The sequence below is a fragment of the Diabrotica undecimpunctata genome, chromosome 5 (genome assembly GCF_040954645.1).
Source record: "Diabrotica undecimpunctata isolate CICGRU chromosome 5, icDiaUnde3, whole genome shotgun sequence".
Lineage (NCBI taxonomy): Eukaryota > Metazoa > Arthropoda > Insecta > Coleoptera > Chrysomelidae > Diabrotica > Diabrotica undecimpunctata.
In genome coordinates this window covers 53,680,406-53,695,599 of record NC_092807.1, presented here as the reverse complement: position 1 = coordinate 53,695,599, position 15,194 = coordinate 53,680,406, and the positions used below count along the sequence as shown (strand labels likewise).

At 35.7% G+C, this 15,194-nt stretch overlaps 1 protein-coding gene across 4 annotated transcripts in view; it reads left to right on the top strand.

The window, feature by feature from the left end:
- LOC140440631 (uncharacterized) overlaps positions 1-15,194 on the top strand; it is a 188,195-nt gene that overhangs the window by 77,620 nt on the left and 95,381 nt on the right. The window contains exon 1 of one of the 4 annotated variants that reach the window (XM_072531002.1): positions 6,155-6,319. The exons of 1 other annotated variant lie outside the window; for it this stretch is intronic. The gene's annotated coding sequence lies outside the window, so the exon portion shown is untranslated. Of the gene's footprint in view, positions 1-6,154; positions 6,320-7,946; positions 8,072-15,194 lie in introns of those variants that run through there. 2 more of the 4 variants (XM_072530998.1, XM_072531000.1) reach the window with 2 other exon arrangements.

The following is a 15,194-nucleotide window of genomic DNA, read 5'->3' as shown; positions in this document are numbered from 1 at the left end:
AGCTTACAGTGCCCTGTTAGAAGACCTACTATGACCTTGACTGTTTTCCTGTCTTTGCTTATTAGGTCTGCCGTAAATTTTGGCGAATGTTCTGTAATGAACTGTTTCGCCTGTCTTTTTCCGGGTGAATTCCTCCACCATTCCAGAGATTTGCGAGCTACCCACTTCCTTGTAGCCGTTCTTGTTCGAGTGTAGCCGATCGAGATTACCATGAGTCTGAATGACGGTTGTTTTATGAATATTTTTGAAGCCTTAAAAATAATTCCAACTGAGCGCTGCGCTCACCACGCGAACAATGACGGGAGCTTTTTAAAAACCAAGTAATTATTACGATGGAACGAAACTAGGAGTAACACAAAAGAACAAGTATCAAAGGTAGATAGTAACAAAAGATGCTTAATGTGATGACCGTTAGTCTCTTTTATATATTCTCAAATACAATAATCGCAAGGATTCAAATCCGGCGACCTTGCTGACCAAGCAACTGTCAATCCAATACCTTTGGTAGTTATTATCAAGAAATTCTCGTACGTTCCTCCTAAAGTTGGCAGGACAGCCGTCATATAGAAACCATAAGTTTTGTCAAATATTTAAAGGCACGTCATTTAATAAATCAGGTAAAATATTTTGCAGGAAATGTAAATAATCAGCACCATTTAAACGAGCAGGCAATTTTTCAAGGGTGCAAGTAGATAAACGTTAACTACTCCAATCCAGACGTTTATGCTAAACCTATGTTGATGCTTAAATTCTTTAACAACGTGGGGATTATCAACGTACGGATAATAATGTGCATTATGTACATTCAAAATTCCGTTTTTTGTGAATGTGGCTTCCCCGCACATCGCAAAAAACGTATCTGAAAAAATTTTTAGTTTGATTTTTCTGATTTTGTAACCATATAGCGACTGCCTCATGAGCAGGAAAATCTTGTAGCAGTGCTTGTTTCTGTGTTAAATACAAGGAATACAAATTTTGGTTATGTAACATATTTCTTGCGCACGATTTCGAAATTGTGAGATACGTGGCAGATAATCTTCGAACGCTAATTTCTAAATTTTCCTCAATTTTCGTTAAAATAACATCTTCATGTGCTGCTGTTACATCATAATACCGCTCCTTTTCATCATTTTTTGGAAACATTGAACTTGTTTCTCTTAATTGGGAAATTTTTCAGTGTATCTACGTTACTGCTAAAGCGTTACACCTCATTTTGCAATAAACTAAATGCATATTAGCGTATTCCTCATTAGTAAAAAACATTTTAATATTGCACTGCAAGATACCAGACGCATGGAGAAACATCATAATGATACCAATGTTCAAGAAAGGAGATAAAGAATACCCCAATAATTATAGAGGTATAAATTTACTGACCACCGCACTTAAGCTTATCACAAAAGTCCTAACCAACAAAATCAATAAACTAACAACTTTATTAGATGAACAAAAAAGTATTAAGATCCGGAAGATCCTGCGTAGACGCCGTATTTGTACTAAGACAAATCACAGAAAAGGCCATCGAGTACAATAAACCAGCATATCTATGTTTTATAGACCTGACAAAGGCTTTCAATCGCGCCCAAGTTGAAGACGTCTTACACCTACTGTATAAAAGAGACATACCAATCAATATTATACAAACCATCGAAACATCTACTGCTATAATCGAATACAGGCAAAGGTAAATTGAAAACTAACACGGTGTATACCAGTACAAAGCGGAGTTAGGCAAAGTGACTCGTTAAGCACACTTGTCTCTAATATAGTAATGGACAAAATAATACAAGCAGTACGTAAAGGTCATGGCTACAGAATGAGGAACCAAGAAATCCAAATAATATGTTATGCAGACGACGTCGCATTAATCGCCGAGACAGAAGACGAACTTTAAAAATTAACACACATCTTCAATACAACAGCCAAGAAATACAATACGATAATATCAGCAGAAAAAACCAAATGTATGACAACATCTAAATACCCACTACGATGTAAAATCGAAATTTATGGAAAGATAATAAAGCAGGAAGCAAGGTTTAGATATCTGGGAAGAGATATAACTAGTTACGGAGGTGTTGAAGAAGAAGTACGACAATAAAGCTTAAAAGCAAGCAAAGCGGCGGGATCTCTTAATGACACAATTTGGAAGAACAAACACCTAAGACAAGACACAAAAACAAGAATCTATAAAGCAGCAATTAGACCTATATTAACATACACGGCGGAGACAAAACCTGACACCTCTAAAACGAAACGACTACTAGAAACAACAGAGATAAAAATACTCCGACGAATATCAGGGAAAAGTCTGTTAGATAGGGAGAGAAGAAAAAACATAAGAAGAGCATGCAATATAGAAGACATAACCAGATGGGTGAAAAAAACGGAAACAGGAGTGGAACGAACACATTAGTTGAATGGCAGAGGATAGGATAGTACGAATAGCACGAGATAAGTCACCAAATGGACGAAGAAGTATTGGCAGACCAAGAAAAAGATGGTGCGACAATTTAAACAATTTAGAGGGCTAATATTGAAGAAGAAACAGGCTTTAACGCCTACATACAAGAAGGAAGAAGAAGAAAAAGATTTGTGTTAAATTGAACTTGTTGTGTTTGAATGCCACAAAGATAAAAACTTAAAGAGAAACTTCACGAACTGACAACAATTTGACAATGAAAAAGGTAGGTTATACTTCTGTTGACATTTTAAATCCAACTAATGCAAAAAATATTAATTTAACTTCCATGGTGAAAAAACGAAAAATTTTTAACTCGATTTTTTTCGAAAACGGTATACCATACCAACTTAAAATAAGAGAACCTTTTAGTACTAGAATACATAAATATCTAATAATCTATAGTGTATTTTTATGTATGAGAGAGTAATAAAACAATAAATTATGTATGCAAATCAGTGCAGTTTACAGAAGTATATAGGAAAACAATTTTAAATTGAGTATGACCACCAGGTATAAAGGTTGGAGCAGAATAGAATACAATAGTTGTGAGGTTTACTACTCCCTAAATAAGGTTGCCAGTGTCGGAGTGATGGAGGTTAACAGGTACTAATGAATTTGCAAGAAATGTAAGATGTTTATTTTATTGGTTATATATAACCAATAAAAGTTTAATAAGTACCTACCTATTTGCAAAATAAAGTTTAATTCTTTAGATAAAATAAAACGTTTCATTTTATCTATTTGCAAAATAAAGTTTAATTCTTTGCCTATTTGCAAAATAAAGTTTAATTCTTTAGATAAAATAAAACGTTTTATTTTATCTGAAATGAGTGCATTCCACGAAGTAAGGGTTTCAACAATCAAACGTTTAATTCTTTAATTCCAGGAATCTACGACAGTAATTGACTAGATAATTACCTTCTAAACTTATTCCACAGAAAATGTGATAGTGGGTTTTTCCATTTTGTATATAGGAAGGTCCAAGTGGCGTATTCAAAATTCTTTACAGTTCACTAAAAGTAGGTACTTCAGTTGCAAGGTGCAGTTTATTGTGTATACTAGTGTTATGGAAAATTTGGAAGTGCCGTGTAAACGCCGAAAAATTGGTCCTCTAACAGTTAATGAAAAAACATTAATATTTAATTGTTTTAAATCATTTACAGACAAACGTTTATGTGAAAGTGTTGATGAGACCGTTGAGTTAGTTAGCAGTACACTTGGTGTTGGGAAATCTACGATTTACAGAGTTATTAAAGAAGAGAAATGTGGTAGTTTTCAAATGCCACGTAATACTCCAGGGAAACCAAAATTTCAAATAGAATATCATTTTAAAGAAGGACTTCGACGGAAAGTGCATGAATTCTTCTTTAGACAAGAATTTCCAACATTGGATAAAGTTCTTGTCTCAGTTCGAGATGATAAGGATTACCCAGAAATGAGTCGAAGTACGTTATGGAAACTTTTAAAAGAAATAGGCTTCCGCTGGAAAAAGAATCCCAGAAAGTCTATTTTATTAGAAAGAAGCGATATTGTCATATGGAGAAGACATTTTCTAAGAACCATAAAGGAAATGAGAAACCAAAAAAGAAAAATATTTTATCTTGATGAAACATGGATCAACGAGGGTCATACACCAAATAAATTTTGGCAGGATGAAACTGTTACAAGTCAAAGGCACGCTTTTGTAAATAATTTATCTACTGGTTTAAACCCACCATCAGGAAAGGGACGCAGGCTGATAATAGTACACATTGGCAGTTCAGACGGTTTTGTTGAAGGTGGTTTATTAACTTTTGAATCAACTCGTACCGGTGACTACCATGAAGACATGAACGCTGATGTCTTTCAAGAATGGTTCGAACAAATGATAGATCTTCTTCCTAAGAACTGTGTAATAGTAATGGATAATGCAAGTTATCACTCCAGACTTATAGAAGGACTGCCCACAACCAAGTTGTTAAAAAAAGACTTGCAGAATTGGCTGAATTCAAAAAATATTACGTACCATCCCGGATCTATAAGAAAGGAACTTTATTCGTTGTGTGCCCTTCATAAAGAAAAATTTAAAAAATACGAAATTGATGAAATTGCCAAAAATCGTGGAATGACAGTACTTAGACCCCCACCATATCATTGTGAATTAAACCCGATTGAACTGGTATGGGCACAGATAAAGAGTGAAGTTTCAAGAAAAAATACCACTTTTAAAATTCATGATGTTAAACAGTTGTTTTTGGAGGCCGTAAATAATGTAAAACCTGAAAACTAGGAAAAGGCAGTAAATCACACTATTAAAGAAGAGGAAAAAGCTGGAAGCTGGACAATATTACTGATAAAATGATCGAGCCAGTTATTATAAATCTTGGTTCTGAAAGTTCATCTTCTGAATCTGATTTGGATTTATAACAAGTAGCTGTAAGTTTTATATTAATATTTTTATTCATCTATTTAACATACCTTAGACGGTTTTAAAAACTCTTTTTCTCTTTTGTAATTTTTAAAAATTAAAAAAAATGTGAATTTTTTAAAACCCTTTTTAATGTAGGCCAGTCAGTTCTAATATAGTGTGTGATAAAAGAGGTCACTTTTATTTATATACACATAACACTTTATAACACTGAAATAATTCATTTATTTTTTACAATTATTCAAAGTAATTTTTCAATTAATCTTGAGCACGCCCATGGAGTGGTCGGAGCTACCAGTTAAAATTATGCTAATTACTCTCTCGTTCATAAAAATAAACTATAGTATTACAAATGCTTAAAAGTTAAAAACAAAAATGTTATGCGTTAAAATAACCAGTGACCTACCCAAAATGGACGCCTACGACTGGTACTAGAAGTTAGTAATTAGCGGAATCGATTCAACTCTGGTGGATAAATAATTGTACCAGGTTTTGTTTTCCTAAATAGAAGCATTTTGGACGTATTAAAAAAAACTAATTGTAAGCAGCCATCTTTAAAAAACTCTAGCTCCCTTAGGAAGCATCTTTGGACTAGGTAAATTGGGTTAAATTGTCTTAAAATTAACGGCGAAATCTCCGGTCTTTATTTGTCAGGAAAGTTTCTGGACACTTTCTATACTATCGGCGGTAAACCTAATGACAAATAAAAAGTTGATAACGTTGATAATTGGACCTAATCGTATACCGTTAACAAAACAACGAATGCATATTATAAATATCCTTAACAAACAAAATATTAACTATCATTACTATTTGCAGTCCTTAACTGTCTATGATTGTGTCCGATAGAAAAATTGCTAAGTTTGTATTAACATAAAAATCAACATTACCTTTGTGACAATTTTCAAAAAGTAAACTTTTGTTTCTTCTGGACTTGATGGTAATTTTTTTTACAAAACAAAGTTTAAACCTCATTAAATATGATTTAAAAAGAGATAAAATACTTGTTAAAAAAGTTTTTAAGACAGTGTTTACTATAAATATGTTTTATTTAAAGAACCAAATAATCTTATCAAACTTCCAAACATTTCGTTACTTAATTGTGTAAATTTAATTAATTTTAATAATTAAAAATTCAATTTTTTAATGCTTACTGAATCAGGAAGTGATAAGCCATTCACGATAGGAAATGTACACAAAAGGAAATGATCAATAAAAGATTTATATTTTAGATTGTTAACATTATATCGATTGTATAAAAGAGATATGTATGTGCAAGTTTATTTTAAAAATAATCAACTACCTAATTCGGTATTACATACATACATATACTTATTATAATATACTATTCGGTATCAGTTAGTCAGTTAACAGCCATGCCTTTTTAATTGCAAACATTCTAATAATAACTTAAGGTGTACAAAAATAGTCGTTTTCAAAATACTAAGGTAAATTTATTTAATACGTATTTATTTTTTATACACATATACACATCCACTCCTAAACAAAGGGCTCCCCAATAGTTCTCTACCCGTCTCTGTTTGATTGTATTTAATGCCACTTTCTCCCCACTTTTGCTTTGATGTCTTAAATATCTTGTTTATCGGGCCTTTGTGTTGTTCTTAATCTATTGACTGAAAACTCTATAAAATGACGGTTTCTATTTTATAGGTTATAACAGAATACAACTTTTGCATACCCCTTTCTTTAAATTTATTGTAATCTTTTTGTTTTTACAGACAACACGGAGTCTTTCTACTGTTGCCCAGAAGCTATTTTCTTGTGGCATTTTAAAGTAATTGCTATTTAAATGGGAAAAAGCAACAATTAAAGACTTAACTAAGTTTATTGACGTTTCAATTTCTATTTCGGAAATCGTTCTAAAAATGCAAACATTAGTAAATTAAACAAATTTTGTTTTTTTGTTACTTGGTGAAAAATTCTTCTAATAATTTAATTTTGTCTGACTCATTTATATTGGCAGGAAGACAACTCAACAATATTGGCAATATCATTTAAAATGTAAAATATATGTCTGAATTTTCAATATAAATGAGTCAGATAATATTAAATTATAAAAGAATTTTTCACCAAGTAACAAAAAAACAAAATTTGTTTAATTTACTAATGTTTGTATTTTGAGAACGATTTGCGAAGTGAAAACTGAAACGTCAATTAATTTACTTTAATCTTTAATCGTGTCTTATTCCCATATAACTAGTAATTGCTGTTGCCCAGATTTGAATTTTTCTTATGGCCTCTGCCGTTTGACTCTGTTTACCTAGTTTCATAGTGTGACATAGTTATATTTATATTCTTTGACAATTTAAATTTTATTTTCACTATTGTGATATTTTGATTTGTCATCAGTCATCACTTTTGTATATTGTTTTATTTATAATATGATTTCTGCTTAGTTGAGGAGACATGTCGTGGAATGCAAATTTTAGATTCCCCATGTCTCTATTAACATCTTTATCAACGTCTGCTTTGCCTTGCAATTTTTAGAAGGCTCAGATTAAAGCAGAAATCTGAATTGTGTTTCGAAACTATTTTACGAATTTATTATCAGATGTCGCTATTGCGTCCGTTTCGAAGCCATTTAAGTGTTGCTTCTTAAAGACAGGAAAGATTTATTTTTTACGTTAACGCCTATGAATATCTGTTCTGATGAGCCTTATTAAGGCGAAATACGTATAAACAGATACATAGACGCTTTGTACGTGAAATCAAATCTTTGCTATCTTTTTCATTTTATTCGGATCTACTCTGTACGAGTACAAGAAACCAATTCGCTAATGATTTCTGCTTAGTTGAGGAGACATGTCGTGGAATGCAAATTTTAGATTTCCCATGTCTCTGTTAATATCGTTATCAACGTCTGCTTTGCTTGCAATTTTTAGAAGGCTCAGATTAAAGTAGAAATCTGAATTGTGTTTCGAAACTATTTTACGGATTTGTTTTATTTATATTCATTTTTAAACTGATTTTTCCAATTACTATAAGTTCCTTTGTGATAAATAAATCGACAGACATGAATGAATGTCCGGGTTCGAAATAATTCACTTTAATTGCAGATGCCTCGTTACGTGAGCTGTTGACCATAAAAACCAAGAAACTGCAATACGACCAGATTTATTTTGAGCGATACAATTTTCAAGCCAAAATGTAATTTTTTGTCGATCTCTTTGACTTTATAGGTAATTTACAAAAACACTTATAATATCTTCTTTGTTCCTATCACGTATGAATTTATGCGAAATCACGGTCATTGGTTTTTCTTTAAAATTAGATCCTAATAGCTCAAAATTATCATTGCAGATTACAAGACGTTGCGTGAAAAGTAAAGTTTTTAACATTTCGCACCTTGGCAACATAATAAATACTTCTGCATATCTACAGATACAATCAAATCTTGACTGGTTTGGGATATTAATTTGTCGGCATAGTAAACTTTTCGAGGCTGTGTATATATTTTTTCTTATTGACTTGCCATTTTGAGCAAACTTCTCATAATTTTTGCAGCTTAAATGTTATACGGATTTTTAATATATAAAAATATAAGTCATACGAACAACTAAAGGAAGGTTTGGCTGGAAAATCGCTAGGAAAGTAACGCCAAAATGATGCATATTCCCATTTTTAATGATTCTATGTGATCAATTCATGCCAGAGTGAACTAAAAGCCAAAATTGTTGAAAGTTTTCAGTACGACAGTTTACAGTTATACAGGTGTTATAAAATATAGACAATATATTGTAGCGTGATTAAATAAAACGAGCGGTTCGAATTTATATACATATATTTATTTATAACTTTACAGTTCGGTACTCTCTTAATAACTAACTCTACTTCTAACATTGTTACCTATATATACTATAGTTACTGTATCGAGAATATTCTGGCGTTGTCCCACCTCTAATTCACCTACGTGACCGGTTATTCTCTCTCGCACTCGATACGCCGCGAACTTTCGAGAGTATTAGAGATGCAATGCAACCGTTACCTGGGCCATGCCAAAAGTATGTTCGTAACACTGCTCCCCTCTTAAATCTGATCGTCCCGATCAGCAACTCCGGTAGGCACAGCATGGCGGAATCTACAGGACTCTCCAGCTCTGCATGAACCCTTTAGAAAGAAATAACAGTCTACTGACTTTGAAGGATACGATCCCATCGGGTTAATGCAACACACAGTAATTCGTACGCCGGTGTCTCGGAAGATCACTTCAAGCATGCTTCTGACAATCTTCCAGTCCAGATTATCTAGTGCATGGCCTATCTTGGGTAAGGCCAAATTCTTGATGTCGTAATTGCACACAATTTTCTTCAAATTAGTTAGAGCACGCCATATATCCTCGTAGCTTGCCCTGTCTGTATAAGACTTCCTGGTCACCATATACAGGAAAGATCGGGAACCATCTTCTAATCTCAGTACTCTTCCAACTTTAGGCTGCTGGTTTTTTAACTCGTCCAAACGACCGAATTTCTTATAAAATACGGATGAGATTCCTTTAGTCATCTCAAGATCTTGGGCAACACAGTGGGCTAGAGAGACGTTATGCGGAACACTAAAAAGATCCTGCTGAACTTCTGTGGTCACGCCGAATCTAGCACTCTTTCTCTCTGCGTAATTTGACATAAATTCATTAAAGCTTGGTCGCCGGTCATCTTTGATCTCATGTTGAAGGGTTCGTGCTTCTTCTGTTTCATTTGAGCCAGCATATGGTGCAAGACGATTTATGTGAACTACTTTCGGTTTACCTTTCGGCAACTTCTTAATTCGGTATATTACGTCATTTATTTTCTTTTTAATTTCATATGGACCTTCCCATTGTCTTTGCAGTTTGGGAGACAAGCCTCGACGACGTTGTGGATTATAAAGCCAAACAAGATCGTCTACTTCATAGCTTTCACTCTTACATCGAGAATCATATTGATCTTTCATTCTGTCACTGGCTATCTGGATGTGTTGTCGGGCAAGTTCATGAATGTTGTTCATTCTTAACTTCAGGCGGTCGACATAATCTTCGCTTGCAACATGTTCTTCGGAAGGTCTGCAGCCAAACTCTAGGTCGCAGGGTAAACGAACTTCACGACCTAACATCAGGCAGGTTGGAGTCTGGCCTGTAGTTTCATTCACGGCCGAGCGGTAGGCCATTAGGAATAAATGAATGTGCTGGTCCCAATCTCTTTGATGTTCTGATACAACTTTGGACAGGTGTTTACCCATTGTTCGGTTCATTCTCTCGACCATTCCATCTGATTGAGGATGCAGGGGTGTCGTTCTGGTCTTATTGACACCAATCAATTTACAAACGTTTTGGAAAAGGGTTGACTCGAAATTTCGCCCTTGGTCGGAGTGGATCTCCAAAGGAACACCAAATCGGCTAAAGAATTCTTTAACAAGTACCTCTGCAACGGTAGCAGCTTCTTGATTTGGTATCGCATAGGCCTCAGTCCATTTCGTAAAATAATCCATGGCTACCAGGATATATTTATTTCCATCATTTGTCTCTGGAAGTGGACCTGCAATGTCGATTGCTACTCTTTCCATAGGACTACCAACATTGTACTGTCTCATGGGTGCCCTCTTTTTACCAGCTGGACCATTACTGGTTGCACACAGTTCACATTTCCGGCACCATCTTCTTACATCATCTTTACAGTTCACCCAATAGAACCGTTCTCGAACCTTTTGCAGAGTCTTCGTGATACCAAAGTGTCCACCTGATGCACCGTCATGCAACTGACGCAATACTTCTGACACTTTACTTTTAGGTACAATCAACTGAAGCTTAGTTTCTGTACCATCATCGTTCTCAAAGGTTCTATACAGAAGATCATCTTTCAGCACTAGGCAATTCCATTGGCTCCAGTAACACTTGACTTCTGGACTACATGCACTAATGTCTTGCCAAGAAGGTCTCTCACTTCGACGCATCCAATCCAATACTCTTTTTATACATGGATCATCTGCTTGAGCGTCTTGTAGCTGTTGAGGCTGCCATTGCTCCTTAATGACGGTGGTTCGTCTCACGGGGCAAAGTCGTTCTTCTAATTTAAGACAGTGATTACAATTTGCACTGCACGGCCGTCTCGAAAGGGCATCAGCATTTGAATGAACTCTGCCAGCCCTGTGTTCGATCTCGTAATCATATTCTTGTAATCGTTCTAACCATCTTGCCATCTGGCCCTCTGGATTACGAAATTGTAGGAGCCATTTTAGAGCAGCGTGATCCGTGCGAAGAAGAAACTTTCTGCCATACAAGTATTTATGGAAATGCTCACAAGCCTTCACTACGCCTAGCAATTCTCTTCTGGTAACGCAATAGTTTCTTTCTGGTTTTGACAAGACTTTGCTAAAGTAAGCGATGACTTTCTCCTGTCCATCTTGGATTTGGGAAAGAACAGCTCCTATTGCACTGTTGCTTGCATCGGTGTCCAACACAAATTTTCCTGCCTGTCTAGGGTAGCTTAAAATCGGTGCGCTGATCAGAGCCATTTGTAAGTGTTCAAAAGCTCTTTGACACTCTTCGCTCCATGTATATTCTTTGCCTTCTTCTGTCAACTTTGTTAATGGCTTGGAGATATTGGCAAATCCTTTGACAAAACGGCGGTAATATGTACATAGGCCAAGAAAACTTCTAATTTCGTGTTTATCTCTTGGTACTGGCCAATCCTTAATCGCTGCAAGTTTTTCAGGATCAGCTGTTACACCATTACTTGCTACAATATGTCCCAAGTACTTCACTTCTCGTCGAAACAAGTGACATTTCTTCGGACTCAACTTCAGATTCGCTGCCCGCAATCGTTGAAAGACTTCTGTTAGATTATTGGCATGTTCATCGAAGGATCTTCCAACTACAATTACATCATCCAAATAAACCAGGCATGTTTTCCATGTTAGACCTCTTAAAACTGCATCCATTAATCTTTCAAATGTGGCCGGGGCATTACATAAACCAAAAGGCATAACTGTGAACTGCCAAAGCCCTGATCCTATCGAGAATGCGGTTTTTTCACGATCAGCTGGCTCCATGTCTACTTGCCAATATCCACTTTTCAGATCGAGTGTGGAGAACCAACGAGAACCAGAAAGTGTATCCAAAGTATCGTCTATTCTGGGCAAAGGATAACTATCTTTTTTAGTTACTGCATTGAGCTGTCGGTAGTCAATACAAAAACGTGTTGAACCATCTTTCTTCTTTACTAGGACTACTGGTGATGTCCATGGACTGTTTGATGGTTCAATTACCCCTTGTTTGTTCATATCTTTGATGATGTCTTCGGCTTCATCTCTTTTCGAAAATGGAAGTCGTCTAGGTTGTTGTCTGATTGGCTGAGCGTCTCCGGTATTAATTTTATGCTTTACTATGCTTGTTTTGCCATTATCCTTCTTATCCATGGCAAAAACATCTTGAAATTCTATCAGCATAGACTTCACTTTTTTAGTTCGTTCATCATCAAGATCTTGGCACGTTTTAATCATCGTCTCGACAAGCTCCTTTGGATACTTAGATTTCGACGGTTTCTCATTAGTATTCATGGAACAAATCGAAGCCACGGGAACACACTGTCCAATCAAAGTTCTTTTACTTAACTTAATAGCAGTTCCCTTTAAATTCATAACTCTTACAGGAACGAAATCTCGAATTCTCACCAAAGCTTTTGCCGTTAGGAACTCGGCATTATTCACATCTTCGACCATCCTTAAACTTCCCTCTCGGCAGTAACCATCAGGTCTGGTCATTAAAATTTTCTCACTATTACCGGGTATTGTTACGTCACAAGTAGTTATTAAGCTGATAACATCTTCTTGGTCTTTATGAAACGGCAACTCTTCACCACTGATCTCGAGGACTCCATCTTTGACATTCAATACAGCCCCAACTTTCCTTAGTAAATCCATCCCCAATATGAACTCATCGGAGATCTCTGCAATTAATACTGTATGTCTCACTGTGGTCTGGCCAATGGATACTGACAGATTAGCCTCGCCATATGTATTAATTATCTCACCAGTTGCTGTTCTAAGCTTTACTGTTGCAGGCAATAATTTAAGATGGCCTCGTACTACTTCTGGCCGTGCAATAGTTCTCGTTGCACCTGTATCTACCAAAAACGATCTACATTTATTATTGATACGACCCTCTATGTACAAGCTATGAATTCCACCTGAGGACGTAATGTTCACAGTTACTATGGGGGCTGTGTTTCTCGAGGTCGGCAGTTGCCCCTTGTTGTCGACCCGTTCTAGTTTTCTGACTGTTGTATTATTTTCTTGCAATTTACGACGAATGGGACCTACGTCGTTACCATTCCAACATCTGGGTTCACGTCTCTTCGGCATCATGTCACGAACTACTTTCCGTACGATTTCCTCCAGACGTTTCTCGTTTTGTTCGTCGCTCTCTTCAGAGGTTCGTACTCGATAGCTCCGTGAAGCTTGACTAGCTGTTTCATGTTCTAAGGCAATAGCGAGCGCTTCATCTAAAACTTTCGGTCTTGCTAGTCGTAAAGCTTTCTGTAGTTCAATGTCTCTTAACCCATTGACGAAGGCATCTACAGCAATTTCTTCCAAAATGTTGTCTGGTACCTCCGGATAAGCCAACCGCACTATACGAGCAACATCTGCTTCAAACTCTTGCAAACTCTCACTTGCTCGTTGGATTCTACTTCTTATTTGTACTTTGTACACTGGTTGTAGATGGGCATCTCCGTAACGTTTGTCTAGTCGAGTGAACAAGGTCTGGTAACATTTTTCTTGACCCTTAGGAATGGATCTTAGGATATCCGCAGCATCACCTCGTAAAGCAGCAGTCAAGGAAACAGCTTTTTCTTGTTCTGTCCAATGATTGGCTGTCGCAATAGCTTCAAATTGTCTAAGGTATATGGACCAAGAAGACTTTCCATCAAATGGTGGCAATTTGAATCTCATATTATGTGTCGTTTCGTCTCTGGATGATTCTTCTTTCACTACCGGATCTAAGGCTACTGCATTAACTGGTGGTAGCACTTTTGTATTGGTTATCATGCTCTCTAATTGTTTGATCTTCTCTTCTACTTTATCGAATGTTCTTGAGACTTCTTCAAATTTCTCATTGTTTTCATTACATACTTCGTCGAATCTTCTAGACATATTTTCGAATTTCTCGTCGTTTTGTCTAGCTACTTCTTTAATAATTTGTGAAGTCTCGTCGAATCTTTTGGAAACATTCTCATCATTCTTTCTAGAACTCTCTTCAATCATTTGCGAGACATTCTCAAATTTTCCATCAATTATTTTCGTTAAAACTGCTTCTTCTGCTGATTGAAACTGAAATGTCTCTGGGTCTTCTCCATTCTTGTTAAGCACAGTCTTCAGTCGTTCTTGGAGTATCTTCTTGGACCCACTGCAGTCTTCATCGCGTTCTTCTAGCTGCTCACGCAACTGTTTTACTGAAAGTTCTACTAGCAGCATCTTTGGTCAGGTACACACGTACTTTTTAAATGTTCTTTTATACGAAGATCACAACCGAACTACGCGGATGTTCCCGACGAATAATACTTTTCAAAAGTTCAAAAGTTTTTTTTCAAAAATCACTGCTGAATTTATTTGCAAATCTCACACCGTAACACCACTGTAGCGTGATTAAATAAAACGAGCGGTTCGAATTTATATACATATATTTATTTATAACTTTACAGTTCGGTACTCTCTTAATAACTAACTCTACTTCTAACATTGTTACCTATATATACTATAGTTACTGTATCGAGAATATTCTGGCGTTGTCCCACCTCTAATTCACCTACGTGACCGGTTATTCTCTCTCGCACTCGATACGCCGCGAACTTTCGAGAGTATTAGAGATGCAATGCAACCGTTACCTGGGCCATGCCAAAAGTATGTTCGTAACAATATTATAATATTGTCCACTTTTAAGGCTCCTTTATCAGTGTTTGCAGTACATGGTTCACTTTGACAAGCTTTTTAGCATTTAGTTCTGTTTGGCAGAAGAAATATAATTAGATCGTTCGTTTTGTTTGTAATCAGGTTTATTAACACATTATTAAAATTAAACTAAGATACATAAGAACAAAATAAAAAAAAATAATAGTAGCAATATTTAGATTGCATTATTCATCTCATTTTCCTCTTCATTATTATTGTCGTTCTCTTCTTTCATGTCATCTTCCAATACTTCACATTGTTGAAGTTTATTGTAAAATTGGTGGTAACATGGTGGTACGAATTGCAAAAGTGATCTGATATCATTAAGTTTGGCTTGACTTAATTTTCGTCTTTTAGGGTAAAGAATGCTTAAGTTTAAAGAAGTCG